The 26,795-nt window shown below is 39.3% G+C and overlaps 1 protein-coding gene across 5 annotated transcripts in view; it reads left to right on the forward strand.

Annotated features, from left to right (window-relative positions):
- PLXNB2 (plexin B2) overlaps positions 1-26,795 on the forward strand; it is a 257,236-nt gene that overhangs the window by 58,595 nt on the left and 171,846 nt on the right. For 4 of the 5 annotated variants that reach the window (XM_048300734.1, XM_048300732.1, XM_048300735.1 and 1 more), the window contains one exon: positions 24,602-24,789. The exons of the other annotated variant lie outside the window; for it this stretch is intronic. The gene's annotated coding sequence lies outside the window, so the exon portion shown is untranslated. The remainder of the gene's footprint in view (positions 1-24,601; positions 24,790-26,795) is intronic. 5 annotated transcript variants of the gene reach the window in all.

The raw sequence follows: 26,795 nt of genomic DNA on the forward strand, positions 1-26,795 counted from the left end.
TGTAGGCCTCCCACCCCCAAGCCACTCCCATCGCAAGGCCCTGCGCATTCTCCCTACACAGATTATTCAGCAGAATCCAGTCAAAAACTGGCTTCATGTTTGCCAGGGGTTCGTTGGCCCTGAGACTGGCCTGTTTGAGAGGAAAACATTCTTGGAAGATGTCTAGAGAGCCCATCCCTCTGACTTTCTGCTTGTTTGTCAGTGCTGAGGGCTGGGGAAGCCATTTTGCAGTGTGCAGAGCAGTCTGTGCCCTACCCCCTCTTTGGCTGCACTGGGAAGACGAAGATGAGAGACAATTGAAAGGAGAATGATCAACCTCTGCTGAACCATTGAGGTTTTCCTGATTTGGGTGGTGCAGTTAAAAAGGACATTATAGGTTGGCCTTGGGTACTGTAATACATGTTTTATTAGACCTTTTTTTGCTTGGTCAGGAAAGCTTGGTGATGTCCATGTTAGTTCTGGCATCCTCTCAGCCACCTTCTCTTACTGACTCCTGCTGCCTTGCCCAAAGAGGTGGTGCTGTCCCCATTCTTCCCTTTATCGCCTCTGCAGATTGCCTGTCTGCACAGTGAGCCAGCTCAGCTATTACATAGCCAAACGGCACCAAACCAAAGAAAGCAAGATTTCTGCTAGATTAGTGAGTCAAATCAGTTTGTTCCTGAGGGCCAGCTGCAAGGAGGATCTGGGATTGCATGGTGTGGGCTAAGGAACAGAGAAGGTCCCCCTGCCTGGTGGTGTGGATCATCTGGGTCTGCTGTCTCAGAGCTGTGCCCAAAGCATTCCTTCTTGGGTATCCACCAAGACACAAACTCAGTGAAACCCATCCTGTTGAGAGACCACACTAATCTCTTTGTGCCTCTCATTTTTTTTTTCAGTGTGGGTTCTTTGAGAAATATTCTTTACATTTATGCAATTCTGTTGAAAGAGACAGTCAAGCACAAGAGGACAAATCAGTTTAGAAAACAAATTTCATTTATCCCAGTGCTTATAAAAGCATCTGTCTTATAACCTGTAAAAATGAATGGATGCTAGAGAAGCTATTCCTATTTCCTAGTCATGCTGAGTGCAGCCACTGTCAGCACAGGTGATCCCTCACCCTCAAATATTAAAGCCGGGGCTGTGGCAAGTATTATTCTTCAGCTCAGTAATTCTGTATCTCACAGTAACAGCTTCCACAAGTCACTGACTCCTGTAAATGCCTATGTCTCACAGTAAAATGGATTTGAAAAACATTCTTTTACCTCATTTGGTTAATTAAAGTCATCAAAACTTTGAAAAATTATTTCAGGGAGAACGAAAGTCTGCTGTATCTTTATGGGAGAAGAAAAAATGAAAGTGTATCTTTTTGGGGATTTGATAGTTTGTTTCTCTGGCAGAGCCTCCTGTGCTGAAAAATATTTCACAGAGACAGTGCTTCAGACTCCAGTAGGGTTACACGTTATTCTAACATTGTACAGCAGCTCAATCTGAATGCCTGAAAACCTTTCCAGGTATTTTATGGGAAAGATGCTAAATTCTGAGGCAGTGTTAGCAGCGTGCTGCCAAACAATTAGGCTGGACTTCTAGGCTTCACCTGGCAATGAAAAATAGGCTCAAATTGTGCGTATTTACAGCGTGTTTTGTTAATCATCCTTCTCTTCTAGCAAAGATTAAAGAGCTAGCCAGCCCCTTGCAAGCAGCAGGAAGCATTTGTTGGCTAACTGTGGCAGGAGTTAATGAATACTTGGTCTCCTGCAGACACTGCTGTATAAAGAGATAACAAGAGGGAACACCAAGCATGCCACCTTGCCTATCTACTTACAGTAACTCAGCCAGATGGTGATTAAAGCCATCTAGTTTTAGAGGGCACCAAGAGAAATGCTCTGGAATTTCACGCTGAATTGATTTAAGAAGTTACTCTTCCAGCTGTCAGCTATGTTTCTTTAGCAGGGATGGTTGAAGGAAATGAAAGTCGACTTCCCCCTCATTGCAGTTCACAGCCTGGTATGCTAACTTATGCTGAAATATGCTGGCCATCCTTTCCCAGAGATTGCAACCTCCAGCAGATGCGTAGGATTGTCAGTATAGGGTGGCATCTGCAACCAGGCATGAACTACTTGGACTCATATTCCCAAACTACATTATGTTAGGGCTATGAGACTGGTATTTGTGGTAGCTCACTAGCAACTTCACCAAAATTATATAGATTATATATTCACATCAACAGAGACCATGCTGCTTATGGGAAATTGTAATCTATAGCAGATGCAATTGCCTCTGGAGGCAAACACACACGTGCATGTCTGGCCACACTGCCGTGAACTTCCCTCACAACTTTAGAAAGGGCAAGGGCATGTTTTAGCTCACCTCTTGAAAGAGTCTTCACAGTACTTTCTTTTATTTTGAAAAAAGGCATCCAGGATTTTGTTTTTCTTTCCTTGTGTTATAGTATGCTGTGTTGCCTGTTTCAGAACTGGGCTTTCTGGTGCTGTTAACCTTTCATCACATGTAAAGCAGGGTTTAAAATACTTGTATTATTGAAGGTATTCTTCTGCTTATTCACAGAAGTGGAGGGAGGGGAAGACTCTTCTGTCAGGTCCATAAAATAAATTCAGGTCAGACAGGTTTTGAAGCCTCTAGAAAACTAGAGGAATGTGTTTGCTGTTAAAGGACTAGTGTCACTAGGATTCTCCATGCATTGCTGTCAGTCATTAAGGTTTTTTCCTTCTGCGGGATCTGATCCCTGCGAATAAACTGTGATAATTTTGCAGGCTAGATATCATTTGGTGTTTTGAAGAGATGTAAGTATATAGCCTTCATGAAACAAAGTCTTGTTTAATCTTAGCAGAAATTGTGCAACATGTAAGAAGGGTTTAAAAACAAAAATTAAATTATTAGCTTTTTTCAAGATTTGCCATTTCCTGTAAAGTGTGGTGGATTCAAGTCATTCCTTTGAACTCCAACAGAGGCAAACACTCATCTTCTGCAAATTACTTTAATGCTTTTTAGGTATCTTTGATTTGTGTCTTGATAACTGGCAATGACAACAGTTATGGAGTTGACAACTGCCTGCCAAAAGCCCTTCATAGCTATATGGTTTGTCAGTTTATTGTGAGGTTACTTACCCTTTTCTCCTTAGTATTTTCTACTAGCGTGGAAAATTCAGGTTATTCATTCATCGAAAATGTTGAAATAGCTACTCTATCATTATCTTAATAACCTGGGTCAATGCAGCATGTGTGCACTGCTACAGATCAGTCCTACCTTCCTTATAGCTGTCTGTCAGAGTACATGGCCTTGATCCTCAGAAAATTCTGGGCAATTGAAAAAGACTTTATTTCCATGCAATTTGCTTCTCTGAAATGGTTCTTGCTTTGTGCACTGTCACCCACTGCATACAGCTAAATGGATAAACATGAAGTTATTGTGCATATCAGTATGAGGCACATGCCAGAATGTGACATGTATAATCTGAAATTACCAGCAGACATTTATCTGCCATTTTTTGTTTGTTTGTTTGTTTGTTTGTTTATGGATTTGTGTGTGTGTGTGGTTTTGGGCTACAGGTATTATATATGTTAGATTTTTTCATAAACAGATCTAGTGCAATGTATTCTGAGTAGCTTCTCCTCCCTCCATTATATAAGCATGTAATGATAACTAAGTAACAAATATTTTAACATGTCAAATAAATGTTTTTTAAAGTTCTCATTTGGAAAGATGTCTCTGCAGGTGCCATATTTTCTTTAAAACTGTCAGTTGGCAGCATGAAGTAAAATTTAAAAAGCAAAAGTATGCATTTTTTAAAGATTGAGCCATAGAAAATAATACTTCAAGAATAATTTTGTTTTACTAACCTTAATTCTTAGAAGAATTGCATCTCATAGTTCTTTTCTATTGCTGTGTGATTGTGTGGTGTTTTTTTATTTTTTATGAGGTAAGCATGGAGACCTTACCAATCTTTGCCTTATGTTCACCAGTTAAGGGTAATATCAGTTGTTCCTAACTTACAGTATGTTAAGGAAGAAAAGACTTGGTACTAGCACCAGTAAACTGAAAAATACTCTCATGAGAAATGAATGTTGCTGCATTCCTTTTCTTCTGCTCTTGGCAGAAAGCATGACAGTGGTTTACATGCCGTTTTTTCCCCCAGTTTCTTTTGCTGGTGGCCATTAATGCTATTACTTCCATTATCAGGTTTCAGTCAGTGCGCCTTCCTGAGAGAGGATTCTTCTTCACACAGCAGTATATTTAAATATGATTCTGGTCAAGGCAGGACTGTATTTTTTCTGTTGAGCTTTTGGCTCTATATGATGGATTATTGAGTTCATTGGATGCTTTCTTACTCTAGAAAATAATCTGGTTATCTGCCTTGCAAATAAAAACAAACTCCTAAAAGAAGAGCTTTTATGGACATATTGCTTTCAAATAGCAGAAGTCACTTTGAAATAATTTCTCCTTCTGAGGCAATTTTAAGAAATGGGTTACCCTGCCAGGACAAATGCATGGATTCTCTAACATCCCTTTTCTCTAAAGGCGCCTATGCAAGTCTGACCACTGCTTTCAAGGGGAACATTTCAGTCTTTGAACATTGTTTATATGACTTTGAAATCCAAACATTTTGAGCATGAGGCATGGCAACACACAGTATTATTCCCTGACCACCTTTGCACTTTATGTACAGTCTCTGCAGTACTAATCATAAATATGGGAGGACAAATAATTAATCCTTGCTGTTACTAGAGATGACTTTTGTGTTTGCTTCCCAAGGAAACTACCTAGATGCAATTGGTGTTTAAGAATTGCTTGTAAACATGTAAAAAGCTATTACTATGCAAATTTGGTATCTATGGCCTTTCCGTTTTGCTGATTTTCTGGGCTCTCTGAGGACTATAGCTATAGTTAAAGTGCTGCAAACCGTGGTAGAAACCTAAGGCATAGCTTTCAACCCAAGACTTGGCTGAGCTCTTCCCAGCTGTGTGAAGGCAGCCACATCATGTAATACAGTCATCTCATTAGGTAATCAGTTGACCAGATACATCATTACTTAAAAATTCATTGTAGAGAAAAATCTCTTCTGATTCTAATCTGTGGTTCAGCTGTGATGCTAAACTTAAAATCAAGCAAGTGTGTACATATATTTAGATTACTGACTTCTGAATGCAGGCCAGACAGAAGCAATTTGCACATTGAAATGTGACAAACTCACAGAGTAGAATTTTAATCAATGAAACGTTTTAGCTCATCTCCATGTATTATTTATGCTTGAAGACTAATATCAGATTAAAATATGGCAAACTTGCTCTTCCCAGAGGAGAGTTTGGAGAGAGTGTGTAAGGACTCAGGGTGATGAGGCTAGACACAGTGAGGGCAGTCTGCCCCATTAAACTGTTAATCAAACAGGTTGTTTATGACAAGAGGTACTCTGTTACCGCCTTTGTAGTATAAACCAAAATACTGGCACTCTTCCACGTTCCAGTATGTTCTCATGTTAAAATTGAATTCCAGAGACAAGACTGCTGCTAGGCCTTCAGTGCTTAGCTTTATGGAAATTAATTACATTGTTGCTCTAACTTGTGAGGTTAAATGATTGTTGTGTAGAACAGCTGGCTGTTGTTCTCTGTTACTGGCGTCAGACAACTTCTTTTGCATCTAACACCTTTCAGAGGATTTTGGTGAAAATATCACACATCACCTCACAACATAGTGTACAGTATCCAAATTCCAAGATGAATAGGTATTTTGCAACTGCAAAACATGGCTATCTTCTTAAAAGTACCAGGACAACATCCTTTGACCATCATGTGTGTATAGGTATCATCCATCATTCCCAGTATTTTTAGTACTTGTCATATGAAACTTACAGTTCAACTTTTCTAACCTTAACCAACAAATATGAATTAAAATATCCTGTAATAAGAAAGAATTCCTATGTACTAAAAAGAAATATGTGTTCATTAAAGGAACATTGAGTTCACTGGAAACTTCAAAGATGAATCTGAGGAAGAGAATGATTGACTTGTATTAATAGGGAAGAAAACTTTATTCCCAGCTGGAGAGGAAAGAGGACTGGCAGAAAATCTTTGAAGCATTTGTTCATAACAGAACAATCTTGGCTTTGGGATTCTGTTAAATGAATTAAAATCAGCTTCCTTTCTCTTAACTTGCTGAATTAACAATAAGAGATTAACAGTATTGCAACAGAATTCTAAGAGTTCTGACTCAATCAGTTCTTCGTAAGTGGATAAACTTTATTTTGGCCAGTGCTGAACAAGTAATTCATTACAAATAAGTAATTCAAGATGATGAAGTGGGTTTTTCTCATAAAAAAGTTCAATTGCATTAGTTAAATACATTCCATACATTTTTCTCCCCAGCGACTGGGCAAGGGAGAAGAGGTGCCATGGCTGTTCTCCTTTTGAGAGTGCTTAGAAACCTCTTAATTATCATTACAAGTCTAGAAAAGCACCAGAAGGATGAGTAGATTCTTGAAAATTTCCAAAAATTTTACCTGAGATGTCAGGCTATTTCAGAGATTCTTCAAAGAGAAGCAGTTATAAATCTGAAACTGCAGAAACCATGTGTGTGTTTTGGCAAGTAGAAAACCTTGCTGGGGGTGTTTATTACAAATAAGTGTGATTAAGCATTAAGTAAATAGTTAATAATCATCAATAAATCACTTAAGCTGATGGTGAGCTTAAACCATCTTCAGGGTTTCGGCTTCAAACATATCTTGTACAATACTTGAAGCCCAGAGTGCATGTGTGTGGAATTGCAGATGAATGTTGTTGCATCAGTAGTTCAACTGATGCTGTTTCTTATTCAGATCGTAGCCTGCACAACTGGTAGCATGCCCCATGAAAGAAATTATTGTAATTGTCATAATAAAAATAATTTAACAGATTGCTTTTTTCTTTTTATAGTCAGCAGTCCATAATGATTTGGTTTATTGCGTTATAAGCTGGTTAAGTCAGACACACATATTTGAAATGTAAGTAAGAGATTTTAAGGGCTCATAACTCAGTATGCATTCAGATAATTTTTTTTGAACTGAATTAATACTTTATGTAATACTTTACTTCACATACTGTTCCCTTGGGATTTAGAAAGACAGTAATTACATGGTAAACATACACTAATTTTTGGAATCACTTCTTGCAGTTTAGCAGTGTCCATGAAGATTTGTCACTTCTTTCTGAGGTATTACGGTAATTTAAATTTGGGGTTTTTAAGTCTACCACCTATCACAATTGCTAAGGTCCACTGTAGAACAGAAGGTAGTTGAGTAATTGGTGTAGGGTAAAATGCCTCTGTTAAATAGGTGGCAGGTGCTTGGGGGATATTGGTGCTGCTGGTCCAGGAGTTTGTGGTAGGGTTTTAATAGGTTATTTAAGGTGGGGTTTTTTTCCTCACCTGTGTAAGTCTTAAAGCAATTGCAACTTAAGCTGTTCCCTTCTGTGAATATCATCTCCAGGTCAGGATACCATAAATGCTGAGACTAAGAGCAAGTCAGCACACAAGTGGTCAAACATCTAAAACTAGACAGAAAAGAATAAGGAAAGAGAAACACATACCAACTTCCTCCATCACACCATGTGGGAGTTAAATCACATATCATTTAATCTCACAAGGGAAGTACAAAATATTTAAGAGACGTTGTGAGAATACTGTCATTTCGAAGGATAGACTCATACTCAGTGATACTGTTTTAAAAATTGAAATAATTAATCAAATTCCCACAAAACCAAACATCTAAATTGAACACTCCATGTGCCTATTCTGTATTTAAGTATCCATTTGTCTTTCAAAAATTCAGTCTGTGATTCAGTTGACCAGAGGGATGGAGCACCTCTCATATGCGGAAATGCTGAGAGAATTAAGATTGTTCAGCCTGGAAAAGAGAAGGCTTCCGGGTGACCTAATTGTGTCCTTCTGGTACCTGAAGCAAATTTATAGGAGAGGTGGGGCAAGGCTAGTTTCAAGGGCATGCAGTGACAGGACAAGGGGGAATGTGTTCAAATTGATGGAAAGTAGGTTCAGATTAGATATTAGGAAAAAAATTCTTTACTTTGAGGGTGGAAAGGCACAGGAACTGGATGCCCGGGGAAGTTGTGGATGCCCCATCTCTGGCAGTGTTCAAGACCAGGTTGGATGGAGCTCTGAGCAGCCTGGTGTAGTGCCCATGGCAGGTGGGTTGGGACTAGATGGTCTTCAAGGTCCCCTTCCAAAACAGTCTAGGATTCTAGGATTCTGATGAGCTCTTTTTCACTTTCACCCTGTGACACAGATTGTAGCTGCATGGAGAGCTGCACATCTGACTTCAGATGACCTTGTAGTTTTTAATATTGCGAGGTGGTGTTTGGCCTTGATTATATCCTTCTGTATGTTTTTTGCATGTTCAACAGCTAAGCTATTCAGTCTCGTGTCTAAGGGTTTGTTGATACAAATCTTACCACTCTTGTTGCCCATGTACATGTTTCAATTCTGCGGCCTTTTTCAGGACATGGGGATATTTTGAGTTGTTAAATATTTTGAGAAGGAGCAAAGTAATTATGTGTCTTCTAGTTAGTTTCTGTCTTGCTGGTAGATCCTTAGGTGCCCCTCTAATTCTGCATTTGCCTTCTGCAAATTTGCACTGGCCTGGTTGTTCTGGTGTAAGTCTGTGAGGAACCACTCCCTGTCATATCCTGATCCTGTTTCTAACAGCTTTCCAGGTCAAAGGCAAGAAGTGATCTTCCCAAAGCACCTTGAAGGGATGATTCTAATGCTCTCCCCAAGGGACTCTAAATGGAGATGCCTGTTTATATCCCCATTTAACATGGGGTAACTGCACAGAGAGCAGTTCTTTCCTCCTCCCCCTTTGGCTTAGGGAGTTTGGGAACATTTACCATGGCCTGACAGAAATTTGGGGCAGTGGTATGAGGGAGAATCCACTTGCTTAGAGTACAGTCCTGACCTTGTTTATCAGTAGGAAGCCATATCTGTATCTCTCTCCTGGATCTGACTGCACAAAAGCAAGTCCTTTCCTCCAAAACCTAATGTGGATTGTCTGCTATTTATGGTAAAATACAGACAGCTGCAGAGAAAAATAGACTGCATTTTAAAGCTTTGAAAATATGGTTATGTCCTTTAAATGGACTTTGCAAGGTTGTGTCTGTATAAGTGCCATTGCAGTGGAGGCAGGTACATACCTGGCTAGTCTGTATGCTGCATTTCAGATCCTGAAAATAATCCCACATCTGACAAGTTTGTGTGGTACTGGCTCCTCCAGGGAGTTTGTAGGTTTTTGAAAATTCAAGATGCTTCTTAGTATATTGTGAAATAGTAAGAATAATTGACAATAATACTTGGAATTAAGGCTTCATAATTCTGCATAACCAAACAGTTAATGAGTTTTCCAAATTAAGAAAGTATCTACAGATACTCTTATGGTAATTTAGATGTAGTTCTGACCTGAAAAACATGGATTTGGATTTAAACCTGGATTTAGATGTGGTTCAGACTCGCCTCAGGATTTATTGTAGGTATCATGAAAACAAAGGCAGAATGCTCTGCGTGTTCTAACATTTCCATTGCCGACAAGCTGATGAAAATCTGGATACACTTTCGAAACTTGTATTAGGAATACTTAATAATTATTGTCTTAAAGCTATTGGTAGTTGAACACTTTTTGTTGCTTTGTAGTTCTTGTAGAATTATCAGTGGTACCTCCTTTTTCACATTTCACATTTACTTGGGAACAAACAAGATTGAGAAAAATGCTATTGTCAGGCAACTCAGGACAATTAAAATCTCAGTTTGAGAAGTGAAATTTAATTACTTACTGCCTAGACAAGCTTGTAAAACAAATTTAATTACATGCATCAAGATAAGCTGATGACCTCCGCTTAAAATCCTGTGTACATAGGATGACCTGTGTGACTGGCCTGAGATTGAACAGAGGAAAAGTATAAAAACACAAGTTTTCTCCTGCGCGTCACCAAGGAGCAGCTATGCTCTGTACCTCCCTGGGGAAGCAAATGCATTTGCTGTCTGCCCCACAGTCATGATGGAGAAACCAAAAGAGAAATTTAACCAAGGTAGAGGTTGAGACAAGTCAAAGGACTTCTGACCACAGGAATACTGAGTTCAGTGCACTGGCTGAATAGATACACTATGTTCTATCTGCCAGATACATAAAAATAATAGTTACTAGTGGCTTTATTTTCATGCTATTGTACAAAAAGAAGCCTGCTGTTGAATTATGGTGATGAAGATAGATAGTTTAACTGCTGATGGGTTCTCATGACAAGGAACTAAATTTAGGTCTTCACATGTCTTTGAAGGAGGGAGTGGGTTGTTCATTTGTTTACTTCCATGCTACAGGATTGCACTGCAGTCCATAAATAAACATGCTTGCCCAGGAGGAACATCTATAAGGCATAAGCACAGTGTGCTTGCCCAGAGCTTGCTGTGGAGTTGGACTGTAGGTGAGGACAAGGTGGTTTGAAAAGAACAAAGCAGACATGCGATATCTTTTTAGGGTGTAAAGAAAGAAAGCACATCATGGGAAGGTTTTTGTGTACAGAATTGGAATGAAAACTTTGCAATGAATGCCAAAACACAGACAAGTCCCCCAGACAGTGGTCTGGGAATGGGAGAAGGGATTATGTTGTTGCAGATGCAGAGCCAGCAGTTGAGGTTGGAAATATACATCAGTGCTTTTTGCCTTTGCGTTTTACTAAAGTCCTGATTCAGGTCTCCTGTGTAAGGCTCCGACTCCCAGACGCAAGCAGATGCAGTGGGGTGAGCTGCAGCATTTGCCCCTCCCTGGAGCAGCAGCTTTGCCTTTGTGTGGGAAATGGAGCCCACCAGCCAGGGCTGCTAAAAGCACATCCCTGCTCCTTGGCTCCTTCACTTTGCAGGCTGGTGTGGAAGTGAAAACAGTGGTTTATGTTACAGTGTGTCGCTTTACCATAAGTGCTTCCCAACCTCATTTTATATTGAATTAATATATAGACCATATGATTTTATTTCGGCATTAAATTAGACAGTGATATATATGCCTTGCCTGGAAGACGAGCAGCCACCTACCAGTGTTGTAGATGTTTGCTTGTCCTTGTAACTGATTGAATTCCAGGAATATATACACTGTGAGAAAGAGCTACAACCCTGTAGAGTTAGTGTTGCTACTCCTAGCATATCTATAATGTACATGTACACACAGGAAAAATACATACAAAGAGATACGTATGAATCTAGGAAACTGCAGCTTTTTAAAATAATCCTGTGTTGTGTGTTTCTGTCCTTATATGTATGTATTCCCTATAAAATACAAGTTCCTTTTCCCCAGTATTAAACTGCTTGATCAAAACTCCTTATCCACCACTATGGACGATGGAGATACATACTATGGAGAAACAAAATTGAACAATAAAATAGTGTTGCTCACAGGAAAGTTGGGAAAATTTATAGATCATCTGCTGCAGATGCTGTTCCTTTTTACAAAGAGGTAAGGATAACTGTGGTGTTACCTAGTGAGGGTAAATAACAACCTTTTTTTTTTCACTAAAATTTACTTAGATTAATTTCCAGGGGAAAATAGAGCACTAGGAGTATAATGCTACCATTTTTGAGAGTCATACATGGCAGTCCATTGTTATAGCTGAAAGTTCTCAGTATGGCCTGTCCTCTGTGTAATTTTGTTATGCCTGTTTATCCTCTCTCTTTGCAGTGGTTCTACTTTCAATGAGCTCTGCAAAAAAACTTGCTGTCAGGTCTGGGAAAGATAATGCAGTACCTTAATTTTCTGTATTACAAAATGTTCTGAAATGCTTTCAGAGGGATCCCAGTTTGTGCATTGAGTCAGCTGGAGTAATTAGGGCATGATGCAATTGTTTCTTTATGGGCCTGAAGCCATCCCAAGAACCACAAATGCTGATTTCTTCCTTGTTAAAGGTTGCTTTAACCCTTGGCCAGGTGGGTGTCATGGGTTTTGTTCAAACACTTTGAGTTCTGAGACAAATGGAATCCCAAGACCTAAAGTTACTCAGCTCACAGGACTGCAGATCAACATGTGCCTCTCTAAATATTTAGGAAGATCAAATATTGTTCAAGGAATGTGATTTTGGGTTGGGTTGTTTTTTGGGGGTTTTTTTGCTACAGAATGATAAAAATACCAGTCACAGTATTCTACTTGATGAATCAGAATCTGAAACTATTTATTTTGGCCAGATTAATATGTTGTTATCCTCCATCTTCCTTCTGGAAAATTTTGGCCTTTTCACTAGTTAAATTCCTTGAGGAGCATTATTTTGGACTGCTGAGTAGAGAAGCAAAAATCCGCAAAGCTATTTTCTCTCAGATGGTAAAAGGAAGTCAGTTATAAAGTTGGTGATTTGTGCTATGTGCTTGTTCTTGTTATGATTACAATAATTCTGCATTTTAAGAGAATTTAATAAACTATTTTCACAGGCACACTTTAAATTTGGATGTTATGTTTCTAAACCCTTGCCTGCTCTCTCTAAGGTAGTATGAACTGCTACTGGTCTTTCTCTCTGACTACTATGGAAAAATAGTATTGAAAATTGAAAGGTGCTTTGAGGGTTTTGGGTTTTTTACTTCAGAAGAGCTCAGGGGAGGTTTCTGCAGGTTGTCCATGTAGAAAAGGTTCATGCACATTTAATATCTTTTCTCAGAAGACTGCAGTGATGATTTTAGGTTCTGATTTCTTTCAGGAATACTTGCATTTATCAACTAGAGACAACACATTTGCTCTCTTTGCAGCTCTTTTCATGCCTTTGACTATTGAGGTATAGGAAGGATGTGTTATAGTGATCCAAATTCAGATCCAATTTTAAGCTGTTTTGTCAATATTTCTGTTGTCTTCTGTGTAAGTATTTATGCTAAATTTTCCATGCATGGAGTGGGAAGGAATTATCTCTCCTGCCCTGCAAACACAACTTGCACATTTTTCATTTTTCTCTAAAAAGGCAGAGAGGACTTGTTAAGTACCTCCCCCCAAAGATTTGAATGGCCAGTTCCTTAAAAATCATTTTGTGACCCAAGATGCAGGCATTTCTATGCTCTCTCTGAACACATCACTAGCTCAGATAAAAATCTGACCTGAATAGATATGTACCAAAATTGTATCCCCAAAGTTTGGAGCCTAAATAGTGGGAACATATTGAGGGCTTTCACTTCTTTCTTTCTTTGTTTGTCTAATAAATATCAATTCACCCTGATGTTCTTCATGACCTCTAGATTAGCCACAAGCTTCTTAAACTACATAATTACTAGCAAATAGTGTGTGTTATATTAATTTATACATGAATAAGCACATGTAAATTCAAACAAATGTGGGTCTTCACAAACCTCACATATAGAATATTCTGGCATGAAATATTTTTGCAGTAACATATCATCCTTTTTTTTGTTTCATGCTCAAGGCAGATTCTCCTTCAGCAGGCCTGTATTTGTTATTGATTTTCTTTAATTTTCAACTTTGGACCCAAGCTGTTTAAACAGATTACTCCCTGCTTTTATCTGAGTCAACTTCCTCATGTTTTCATCAAAGCAAAAGAGATTATTTGACTTTCTGTCTCATAACACAGCATTAAAAGAGAGTCATATGTTAAGTGACAGTGATGGATTCTGTATCAGGAAATGGCATTCTGTCTGCATGGAAGTCTCCTCTAATAGTTCCCCATCAAAGAAAAAAAAATCTCATTTTTATTTATTGGGAATCTATTTATTAGTATTTATTACAGCTGTATTTACTTGTAACTGAAGCTAATACATTTCAGAACTAGATTAGGTGAGAGTGTTTGAACTGGAATAACAATGTGTAGGCATAATATGTTTGTATCCTGGCACTGATCCTGTACCTTAGTTTTCTTACTCCTAAGGACACAATATTTGTGAACTGTCTAATACCAGGCCATAGAAGGACACTTTCTCTTCAGACTGACTTGCAGTGTAGTTGTGAGATTTAATGATAACTAGCACCAACACAAGCTCTGGGCACATATTATGTTTTCTGGTGGAATCAAAAGTTCTTATGCTTTGTGTCTGATTTATAAGAAGTTTGAGATGGAGATAGCAAGTTGAATAAGTACTCAATTGACTAAATCTATGGAAAATACTTGGAAGACTCTGCTGGGAAGATATAGAACTCTGTTCTACATTTGCTTTTCAATTGTCTCTGCAGGAAGAGTTGCATTACAGATGTAGAATAGGGGTTCCCTCAGCAGGCAAATCAATGTGGACAACAGCAGGTAATTTGGAGATGCATAGCATCATCAGGGATTGTAGTGTTGACTGACTGCGTGTGCATCTCTTTCTCTGAACTCTCTTGGGCTTTGTGCTCCAGGCTGGATAGGTGAAGTGATAAAATACCTCTGCAGGTTCTGAAGACAGTTTTTCCTAGAGAGGAATCACAGATATTTCATACCTTTATGTAAACTGTGGTAAAAGGACTTCAAACTGCAGCAAATGACAGCTCCCAGACACAGTCTCAGTATTTGGCTGAACAGACACAGAAACCCTTCCAGGGCTTTCATGCAGAAGGCACATGACTCCTTGTGAGCCATGCAGATCTGTTAACTCCCTGTTATGGCCAGGCTTCTCTTCACATTGTTGTCTTTCTGAACAAACAGTACTTTATACAGAGATATTGGTGTCGTCAGCCTGGAGAGAGCAGCCGTGCAGGTGATCTTGTGCTGCCTGCACTAAACCCCAAAGCCCACCACGAGTTTATCCTCCAAATGTGGGTCAAGGATTCCTCCCTGTCCTGGGAGGTCTGGATGGCTTGAACTGGACTCAAGTGAAGGATGGAAGTGCGCAGAAACGGGAGCTGCAATAAACTCAGGAATGTACAGAAATAAAGCATGCTCATCTGTCTAATTTTTTCAGGCTACCCACTTTAAAAGAGCTGCTGCAAATGATCAAGGCACTTTCATCTATTGAGGGAGTATTCAATCAAAATTCAATGCTAATTGGTTGTATTTCTATGGGAAAATCAGCCCACGCCTGAAATTGCTATAATAGTAAAAGATGATGTGCCTCAACATTTGCTTAGGCTGTGTATAGTCTAACATATGGACACACTGCATTCTTACTGGCAACCTGCAGTAGGTCTAGATATACTTCTGTACAAAACTGAAGCAGCAGAATTCTAGTAGTAGCTATTGACACCTATATATATGATCATAATTCCTTTTCATAATTATATATTTCACAGGCAACACACAGAATAAAAAGAGATAATACTAAAATTAGAATATCAGTCCTGACATGGATGTTGAATTGTTTTTCTGATAGTGGTCAATAAACAAGTTAGGAAGTAGCTAAGGTTTTTGCTGGCCAAATTAGATCTGATTAAGTTAATCACAAGTGACATGTGTTAATTCTCCATAGCATCTCTTTACTGAAAGTTTTGTGTATATACTGAGAATGAGAAATAAATGGACCTGCAGGCGTTTTGTGTTAGTATCAAGGATTATTACATTTTTCTGATATTCACCTATACCACGTAATGGTATATAAAAAAGAATAGCAAATATGATTATAATGATCGGAACAGGCTCGCTCTTAATGATACACAGCTACCTTCCTATTTTTTTTCAAAGCCTCTCTCTAATATAAATGCCTAGAATCTTATTAAAAATCTGATCTCATTAGGTACACCATTAGGTACACCATCAGTATTAAAATAGTGTATCCTAAATCTCAGTCATTTAGAAATGATCTGTACATGAAAAGATTAAATGAGGGGCTCACCAATTAGTATAAATGTCTTAGTGGAACAGAAAGTGACTTCAAAGAACTTGATTATATATTTGGGTTTTCTGATTTTTTTTCTTTTTCTTTTGCTGAAGTACTACCAATTTGAAGACAACTTTTAAACTTTTTTTGCATAATACTGGAATATTTGAAGCTTTTTTTGTCACTTTGGTGTGCAAACCAAATGTAAAGAGAAGAACTGAAACATTTAAAAATAATATAAAACAATCTCTTTTTAGTTTTTAGAGATGAAATGAATGAGAATTAAATGTAAAGTCTTGGGCTGCTTTTGCTCTTCTGCTGCACCATTGTTTGTTCTTACATGTGTAGTGGGGTGGAGTTTGATGCAGCATTTAATCCTGTTACCCACTCGTTGGTGTATTGCAAGCCTTCCTGTGAAAACATTGTGGTTGTGTCTGTGTCCGATCATCTCTGATCACCTTTGCAAGACATTTTTGCCCCCATTGCAATCAAATGGTATCAGACAGTGCTACAGTATCAGTCCAGTAAAACTTGAATTCCCAAACTCCATCAAACTGGCAAAAATCTGAAGCCTCAAGTCCTGCACAGAAGGCTTCCTCCATCATGTGAGGAACATTCCAGTCTCAGGCTGCTTTAGTCCAAGGCAGGTTATACCTTGGAGCAGCTGGCCTTTCCAGCTTCCCATCCTCCTTCTTTGTGTTTTGCAACATCTGGCAACCAAAAAAGTTTTATCAAAAAGTAGCATTAGAATAGAGTCACATCTTGTGTCAGGGACAGCTTGGAAAGAAAGCAAGTATTGTATCCTCTTGAGTGCAACATCCCTGTGCTGTGGCCTGGTTTTCCTAGTAAGAGATGCAGCCTGGTTTTAAATTTGGATTATTTTGGTGTTGTTGTTTTTTTAACAGTGATTGTTAGTTTCCACAGAAATTTAAGCAAACTGAGGCTTGTATTGGCCACTCTGCAAGGGACACTGCATAATTCAGACGTAAACCTTTTCACTATGGCGTGGCATAGTGAAGATATCCATCAATTCCTTATCACTGCTAAACCTCTTTGTGTTTTCTGCCAGCATAGGAAGCAGGAAAAGAGCAGTAGATTAAAGCAAATGGTATATTTTTGTAATACCATGTGTATAAATATTGGCGCAGTGGTGGTAGTTTCCACATTAAGTGCCAGCAAAAGTTTTTCGAAATCTACCTCAGAGCTGTAGGTCCAAAAATGCATGATAAGGCAAAAGGCTGAATAAGCCATTTAAATGGTGAGGGTTTAAGTAGGGAGTTGAAGGGGAGCAGGGAGGGGGGCAGAACCACAGACTCATGTATTGCTATGGGAACAGAAAGGGGCCCAGATGTATTTAAAAAAAATAATATGAGGGGCAAAAGGCTTTTTGCCATCTCAAGCTGTATTAAATTCCTCCCTCCATACCTTTTGTTAATCTTCCATCATTTTTAGAAATTTTTTTTTTAATGGAAAATGTAACTATATATAATGGGTATATATTATAAATTTACCCAAAATTATGTCATTTTCAAAGACAGGATAAAAGCCATTACTGCAATACGAAAACACTTTTCTATCACCTCTAATAATGTTTCCCACATCTTTCCATTTCAAAAAGAAGTGAAATGTATCAGCATGAGGAAGCTGTTCATACTGGTTCCCAGCTGTGGATATGTCAGTGGAGATAAATTCATGTCCTCAAATATTACCCTTTCCTGAGTACCAATTTGCACACACCTTAAATTTCACTTTGACAAAACCAAAGCTTTCCAAGGTGTTCATCTGCTCCCTCAGCAAGGTTTTGAGGTTTCACAGTGTTTGTACAAGGAGGTTCAAGGCCTATGTGACTAAATAAAAGTAGCCCAGCTGCTGTAAATGGCAGCTTTTCTTTGCCTTCCTTTTGGAGGAGTGGAGGTCAGGGATAGACATTCATTTTCTTTGTTTGTGCAGGTTTTCTGTGCCCTTCCAGCCCTGTTCCTGTCAGCTGGCCAGCTGGGTTGTTAGTGGCTGATGGCTGAGGAGCAGAATCTGCCTTTCTGAGCAGAATTTGCCTTTCTGCTCAGACTGGCCGGTGCACTCTGCAGAAACCTCCCAAAACTGGAAGTCTAGCTGTTTTCCTTGGGTCACTTCTTTTATAATATGTACCAAATCCGAGTGGACTTTCATTCAGTTTGGTGTCTAGGGGTGAATTAAATGTCCTTTCTATCAGATTTATTTGTCCCTCAGCTCAGAAAACTGGGAGGAATATCTCCCCTCTTCCCTCAAACCATCGTGTTCAAGGTTTTGTGTGGAGTTTCAATGAAACATTTTTGTGCAGGCATATTTTCTAGAAAGGGGAAAAAACTCTAAGATTCTTTATTTATTTATTAAATTCATGTCACCCTAAAAGCTGTTTTTGCCGACAAACTGCTTTTGCATGTTTGCTTTTGTAAAAGATATGTTTATATGAATGTACACGTTCTTGGTGACTTCCATGGGGTAGGACCCTCTGTGTTTTTGCACCATGCACTGTACCTTGCATAAATTACCTCTGGGTTGTCCTAATGCCAGTTTTCCATTAATTAACAGGCTGTGAAAAAAAAATTTTCATAAAATGCCTTTGGGAATAGTAAATGACAAACTTCTCTGAATGTGAGCCTTGCAGCCCAATCTCCTAAAAGAGGCACCTGCAATATGACTTTATAGCTGATACACAGCTAGTTGGCAGACAAAAATCTTACTAGGATTTCAATTTATAACCTATGAGACGTAGGATTCTTTCTTCCTTGTAATGCTTTAAACTGAAATTGAATTTTAAATTAACTTGACGCTGTGCTGTTTTCAAGTCAGATAAATAACTGCGTTCCTTTTCCCTTTCCCATAATATATTTGATATCTCACTATGAAAGCTTTTCCTGAACTGATATTAAAATTATACATTTGCCTGTCCTTACTTTCCTTAGGAAAAAAGTGAAACATAACCATGTAGCTGTAAGAAGCACTGTTTGCACTTTGACAATTATATAGTTTTGTAGTTTAGGAATTTGCCAGTTTTATTTCTGTTGCTCGCTGTAACAGCTTGTGGTTTATTTCTGTGTTTCCTCACAAAGCTTTGATCAAACAGTGGCCTTCAGGATTATGTTCTTTGAGCCTTCATGCATGTAGATATCTTCCATTTACTTTAATTCATCAGAAGACTCCGTTCTTCACTTCAGTACCCCATTTACACCTTCACAGTGTTAATGAAACAGTGTCTCAACATTGTTTTGGAGTGCTTTTTTTTAATATATTTTTGAGTGTTTGCAATTTGTTAAGCTGTTAGACATACACAGTGCAGGTATAAATGCTTGTAAAACACACTAGGTAGTTACAATGTGGTCAGTGGTGTCTTAATCCAACACCTGATAGCAGAAATCTTTTTTACACTTGATAGATGATGTAACCAGAAAGAATATTATAGAAGAGCTGCCTTAAAAAAAGGCAGATGGATTCAAAGTATTTTACAGAGAATTAAATAAATTCCCATGTTTCTGATGTGCATGTGTAGTAGAAAGGACTTTTACAGTAGGACTGCTTGTGGTTTGTTTTTGTTTTCCCTGATTCTCACACATTTAATTGAAAAAACTTTTCTCATCAAACTGTATCTCGAAGAGTTTCCACTGAAGGACATACAGTGGCAGAATTTACAATGTTAGCATGCTGAGCAAAATGTATTTCTTCTGTTCCTGGTAAAAATATGCCTAACACTATGTGCCTATGTGTAACTTAAGGCATTGAAGTACATCCCTCCCTCCCTTTTTCCCCCAGGAAAGTGTTCTCCAAACAGCTCCCATTTTGTACCTTCTGGCTTTCAGCAAGGCATTAGCATTCCAGAAAGACTTTCACCTGCACCTAGGCTTTAGCAGTGGTCAGGACAGGAAGAAGGAAAAGCTACCAAACACTTCCCCACTTGGGCTTCGGGCTCGAACTGTAACCAGGGGCTTTTGGGAGTGCATTTGAGAGCACTGTTTTCCTTGCCTACTCTTTCCCTATTCCCTTGTTTTCCAATACCAGTATGACGACAAATCCTTTTTTTTTTTATTATAACCAAGCACAATGAATAAATATTTGGAATATTTCATATTTCTGAATGTATTAACAAAGGAGAAAAAACCTACCTCTGCCTTAAACAAGATAAGAAGTTATGCAGACCTGCCCAACTCAGACAGAAATTCTCGTAGGGAAAGGAATGCCACATGAAATTGGAAAGTTATCATTTTCTCAAGTAAGAGTGAAATACCAGAGCCTTAGTTTGGGTGCTTTTCACTGTTTTATAGTCTGGTTGTCTCTTCTCTCTGCCCACCCCTACCCCCCACACTCCCCCAAGGTATTCAAATGGAAAAGCTTTCTTTCCAAGGTATTTACACAAAGAAGGCATTGGGCAGCAGATGAGATTTCTTCTGATCCAGAGCATCTTAGTGCACTATGATCCTTCCCCAGAACTTGGCTAAATGTGCTGAGAAGGACTCTTTCTCCATACCCTGTGCAGTTACAGTCCTTTGGGTGGACGCTGTCACTGCACATTCTGGGCCATGTGCCTGAGTGTACCTAGGCATATTTGTTTGAGTCTCTGCCAGCATATATGCCAAAGAGATTATGCTTCATCTTTCATCCCAGGGAGAATAGAGCCTAAATGGGTTTATCATGGAGTTTTCATTCACTCTGTCATTTCTCCCTTCTTTATAGTTCATTGCTAGACTTCTAATTTTTCCCGACAGCAGTGCACACCCCTGCAGCTGGCCCTGCATAATGATTCCCTCCTCCTAGACTGACAAGAGTGGATGCATAAATCTACTGCCATCAGGGTGCCTCCTTTAGCAGACACTGCCTCCTCTCCCCCCTGGAAGAAGATCTGTCCCCTCCCCAGCACTCTCATTTACCACCTACTACTTTTGCCTGCTGAGCCAAGATGCTGCCTGTGACCGTTATCCTGACTATGCTAAACATCAGGAAACGGTTCTTTTTGGACAAAAATACAACCTTTTTTTTTTTTCTCCTAATGATAACTATTAGTGAAAATTGGAGTGCCTTTGGCAATTGTATTTGATGTAAACATTACAACGTACAGCAACGAGCTCCTGTGAAAAGCAAGGGTGGACTGACTGTTTGAATTAGGAGCTGGAGGGTGAGAAGGACTATCAGGAGCAAGAATTTTGACCATAGGTCTTTAAGAGGTCTTAAGTTAGAGATCCTTGTGTTCTCTGGAGCCTTGTATTAACTCAAAACAATTGCTTTGAACTATCAGGTAAGGGCAGTAATGTCAAATCCAGGGCTTCCCAGCTGCTGAACTCATCAAGCACATTGACAGTTTATGAATCAGACAGCACTTGTAGACCCTTTACAAGTATTATTTGAAAATCTCTTCCTTAGCCCTCCATCCTCAGCTATAGCAGTGGAATATCGCAGTTGGCTAAAAATCAACGTAGGACTAGCTTAAAAGGCAGCAATCTCTGTTCCTGTTCTGAAAAGCAGGCATGAGGTGAATGTGCAGTGTATGGCAAGAGCTTCATCATTCTTTACCAGCAGTGAAGTTGTAGGTAAAGGTCAGCCCCTTTCATCTTCCAAGAGTCTAATCCACAAAATACTAGATTTTTCCAATAGGTATTTGGTGTTAGCAACATGCTGATAGACTAATATTCATAGTTGCTTTTCAAGTTAAATTATTATTTTTCTTCGGCTACAAGTATTTGGCAGTTTTCTCTGACACTGTCCTTATGATGATTCATACTGCAGTTATTTTGGAGAGATGGATAAACTACAGTTGTTTATATACAAACAGAATATGCCATTGGCTGCCAGAAAACAATCTCACTAATATTTGACTTGCTAGGTTGCCTCATGTTTCACGTTTTGGCTCAGAGAGAGCAAGCTTAAAATTAATTGAGAAGAATTTCTTTCTTTTTGAGTGTGTTCAAAGCTAGCAGTATTTTCTCCTCTGTAAATGTTGGCAATTGATTATAAAATGTCAGAGGTGTTAGCAGTGTCAGTGACCTTCATCTATACAGCTGGAATAATAGGCAAGACTTGCTTTAGGACACCCTGCAGTTGCTGATAGGTTTTGTTGCATCTGCAGCCAACTCTGTATCATTAACAAGGAAAAAAGGGTGGGTGAGGGAGCATGGATTGTAGATGTAAGAGTGCTCACTTCACTAAATTTACTTGAAAAATGATCATTTTTTGTGTCCAATGCCATTTTGTTCTTCATGATTTTCTAATTAAGTCTGGAGGGCTATGGATCCAGGCTTTGATATGAGCAGTATCGACTGTCCTCTTTCCAGAGAAGAGAACAAAGCTTCCTTACTGTGCTGCTGGATGCTAACTGATGAACTGGTTTTTCTTCCATGCCTTGGTTACTGCATATAATTAGGAATCTCACTCCTGTGACTTCATGTGCAGAACTGCATCCTTTCAGCTGCCCGTCATGCACAGCTGTTCCCAGGATCCTTAAATTTAACTTTGCATCTCAACTGTTCCTATTTAAACAATGAGCTTTGAAGCAAACTATGGGCATGCTGAAGAAAAAGCTCTTCATGTCTAACAACAGTCTCTTTTAGACTCTGTTTGAGGATAAGGCTCAACTTTAAAAGTGGTCATGGTGTTAATTTACTTGAAATAATTTTATTAGAAAAGAGAAGTACCTGTGATTCTTGAAAAATGAGAGAAGAAAGAATATGTATTGATATACGGTGTCTATCTACATGGGTAGACCCATGTGAGTGGTTTTCTGAGGGGATTACCCTTTTCTTGTCTCAGTGTTCCCTTGCAGCAGAAGCAGTGATAGAGTCTGATGGCCAATGTGTTGCTGGGGTTAAGAGAGAAGGCATCTGCAGTTCTTGAGGAAGGGGGAAGGAAGAAGACAGCAATGACAGAAGTGTCAGAGCAACAGGAATAAGGTTTGGTTGGATTTGAGGAGAAATTTCCAATCCTGTATGGCATTCCTTCACCTTAATGATGGAAAAAGTCTGTTTATTTTTTTATTTTAATATCTTGTCTTTACGGTATTTTACGACTGGAATCCTGTACTTCATTCCCTGGATATCTTATCTATTAAATAATATCTGTATTCCTCTCTGCTGAGAGCAGGTACACAGAGAAACAGAAAAAGATCTTGCTGCATTGCACATGGATTTTTTGTGTTTAGTATTTATCAAGAAACACACATGCTAAAGAATTTGGGGCGGGAGGGGAACCTCAGAATGTTTATCTTCCAAGAGACTCTTTAAAAAATCATCTTTTTACTGTAGAGTGAACCAGTTGGCCAGCTAAAAGGTTTGACACATGGACATGATGGAGGCAGCTGGAGCTCAGGGCTGGAAAGTGGCTGTGTGATGATCCACAGGAGATGTGGACTTGTGCGTGACCTGGGCACAGGGAGGTGTTACTGAAGGATGGTGCTGGCAGGGAGAGGTGTGGAGTGTGCAAGGGATTCCACTGCTTTTGCTGCAGACAGGTCTGACAGCCATGTGACATGAGAGCTGGTTTAAAAGTAGTGTCCTGCCTTCAGAATCACAGGTAGAAAATGTATTACTGTAAAGTTGGAGTTTCTTCCACAGGAAATACAGCCACTGTCTTTTACCCCTAGTTCCTTCTTTAGTGTTAGTTACCTAGTGGAGGACTTAGGGTACATTCTCTTAGTTTTCTTACGAGGCTAGTTTAAATCCTTTCAGTTTGTGACATGTGAAAAGATACTTTTGATAATTTGAGATTGAAATAACTTTTAAAGATTTTTCATATATAAAATGCGTATAGATTTGGACTGCTGAAAGATTCCTTGTTGGAGAAGATGCATGTAGTGAAAGTGTTGGCAAACATGAAAGAAGTTGGCTTATGTTACTGAAAAGCACAAACTAGTCTTGTTCCCTTTGGAAAAAATCATAGGATAACTTGGTTTGGAAGGGACCACATGAGGTCATGTAGTCCTATGGCTCAAATCGGGGCCCGTGAGATCAGCTAGCTCAGAATATATGAGGTATTTAGCAGTCAACTCTACATAGCTCAAAGCTTAAGAATATGGTGGTAAGTTTCTTGGGATTTCTGAAAGGGGAAAAAAAATTATTGTAATACGTCTCCGTTGTCTTCATCTTTCAGAAGCTAAAAAAAAAGAGAGAGGCTCAAGCTTTCGTAGTTCTTTACTATGCATTTCCTTTTATTTTTAGATGGAAATAAAAATTTAATCAGGCTAAACCTTACTTTCCATACTCAATTATTCCCCAGAAAGCTTAAATAAGTATAGATGTAGGCTTTTCAAGAATATGCCCCTAGAAGCTAATTTCTGAAGCAAAAGGAAACTGGAAGGTGACATTGCTTTTGAAAATTGAGCCTTAATAAAGGGCTTCATTTAGTCCTTGAAAATGGATGGTGGAATATGTAAGTGTTGAGAGGGAAAGGAGAAAAATAGAGATACAAGAGAATGATACCAGATGAAAGTACAAGGTAATTTAAGTCCGTGGTTAATGTCCCTGTTTGAAAGTAGTCCTGGTTGGTTTGGTCACCCAAAAACTGGCAGCTCAAAACAAAATTCTTACCATAAAGTGTTCTTGCCGTCGACTGGGCTTTAGCAGGTTTGTTATGGGGCTACTGTTATCTTCTAGAAAAGTGGTCCCTCCAAGGGGGAGTTAGGATGCTCTGTAGACAGCTTTCTAGTGCTTTGCATGTCCCCAAGGTATCTTGAGAGGGCACCTGCAGCAGAAAGAAGCAGAGACCCATGCTTATCAATAATGGCAGCTGCAGTGGGTTTCCCCTTCTATAGGGCTGTGTCTCCAGCAGGCAGGCAGTGTAAGCACCCCTCGCTGTGTCCGGGGTGCAGAATGTTGCATCACTCCTGCACTGAGGGAGCTGAATGCCTGCCTTGTTGTTCCAGGTGCGAAGAGTGAGGGGGACAGCCCAGGGCTCAGTTCTGGGGCTCAGCAGGTACCCCCAGGAGCACAGCTGAACAAAAGTAAGTGCTGACGCTGCCTTGTCTCCTCCTGAAGTCCCAGAAGAAGTGGGTTCTTGTTTCCCAAGCTGTGGTGTGCACACAGATTTTTCATGTGAATTTTCTGTTTTCAGGTAAGCTGATCTTTTCCTTCTTTTTTAATACAATAGAATTTTCTAAATGCAAAATTATATTCTGGTTTTCTAGACAGGTTTTTTGCTATTTATCAAGACTTTCAGATATTGCTGGAGCATTTAATAAGTGTTTATTACTACTAATGGAGATAAAACTTCTAGGAGTCAGTATTGCAAGAGGCATTAAAAATTAGCAAGAATAGCTTGGCAGAGGTTCTGTATTCATAAACCTATTTATAGATGGTGTGCTGGGTAGAGGAGCAGGTTTGTGCCTCTGCCAGCAACATGCTGCAGCCTACTGCTGTGCTAGTGCTTGCCCTAATTTTGCACTTACATTCTGAGTCTCCCAGGGGATGCTGAGCAGCTGTGTGGCTGACCTGAATCTCGAAGGTGTGTGGGTTTGACTGTGACTCTGAGGATGATCGGAGAGATTCGATCACCTTCTTTTCCGGGACCTGTTCACATTGATTAGCATGTGTTGGCTTGGCAGGTTTCTCAGAAACCAGCATGTAAAACCTACTTTATTTTCAAGCGGCCAAAGAGACCTGAAGCGAGATCGACAAAGGGGTTGCACAAACATGATTCTTGGTCTGTTCTTTAGCTGCAAAATGGTTTAAATCCATTTTGGCAGCTTTCTTGGTGCTGGTCTCTTTCCTGAAGGTGCTCCTGCCGAGACCTCTGTTTCCAGCCTGGCACAAGCTTGGAGGGGAAGGAGAGAGGCTGGGATCCTGTGTGCCGCCTTCCTCACAGTTACCAGGAATAATTGTCTGTAGACTGAACTTTTCGGAAGATAGCACTTACCCTTTCCAGCAAGAGAAACACGTGTCTCCTGCCTGGCACCAAAGAAAAGGGAAACAGTGGGAGGGGAAATAAAATTTTAGGAAGAGCCAAGTTAAGGAAACAAGTGTATTCTAGTGTTTAACTAGTATCTGGCCACCTGCCAGTTTGGGAGGGGTTTTGTTTAAGTTTTTCGTTTTGTTTTTTCTGGGGGGAGGGGGTGTTGTTTGTTTGTTTTGAATGCTTCTGTGTTTTATTTTCCCTTAAAAACAAATGGGGAAAGGAAGATTCAAAATACAGCGTTCCATGCACGTGTGCTGCAGAGTGAATAAAAGTGAAGACAGCTGTTCTAAACCAAAAATGTACACTCTGCCTTCACACACTCATTTATGTATTTAAAATCATGATTTTTTCAACTGTAGGAAAAAGCAGGAAATCACACAGAAATAGCCACTATTTAAGCTTGTTTAGAAATGCACATCAGGAAAGATGAGTATCACTGAGGAACAAAGGTGGGTCCTGTGGGGGATGTGAATGTAAGAAGTGTACTCACTGAAAGCGAGTAATTGCAGAGTAATTTTGCTGTGGAATTTTAAACCAATTATGTGAATAACAGAGCATATGTTCCGAAAGTAATCAGAAGTGGGTTTGTGTGCGTATAGCTAACATGGTTTCAGAAAGCCTCTGCCTGACCAGGGTTAGTGCGCCCACAGCTGAGACAACGTGAGTGGGTTGCGTGTTTGGCTGTACATCATTGCCTTGCTGAAAGTCAGCCTTTCTTAATCTGGCTCTCCCATGGTAAATCTTCCCAAAAATGTACAAAGGTGTGTCTGATAATACCTAGTGCCTCAGTTTGTTTCTGCGTCTGACAGGAAAGTCTGGTGTTCAAAAGGTGCTTGATCTTATATTTTGCAATTATTAAATGTTTTGATAAGCTGCATCAAACTACATCAAATTTTACTGAAATTACTGCAAGTTTCACATAACAGGACTGATTAAAGGTGCTATTTCAAGAAGCCTTCACTAATCTAGTTGTTTCTTGAGCTCTGTTCTTTTGAAAGGGAGATTTGCATCCTTTTGCTTTTTAATAAAACGAGACAAGTACTCAAAATCTACTATCAGCAGTTTGGCTTGAACACCAAGGCATGTGGCTTATTGCTCTCCAGAACATGGAGGATATTAAATGTGGATATTAATTTTCTTCTTTCTTCCATCACAAAGAAAATAGA

The sequence above is a fragment of the Corvus hawaiiensis genome, chromosome 4 (genome assembly GCF_020740725.1).
Source record: "Corvus hawaiiensis isolate bCorHaw1 chromosome 4, bCorHaw1.pri.cur, whole genome shotgun sequence".
Taxonomy (NCBI): Eukaryota; Metazoa; Chordata; class Aves; order Passeriformes; family Corvidae; genus Corvus; species Corvus hawaiiensis.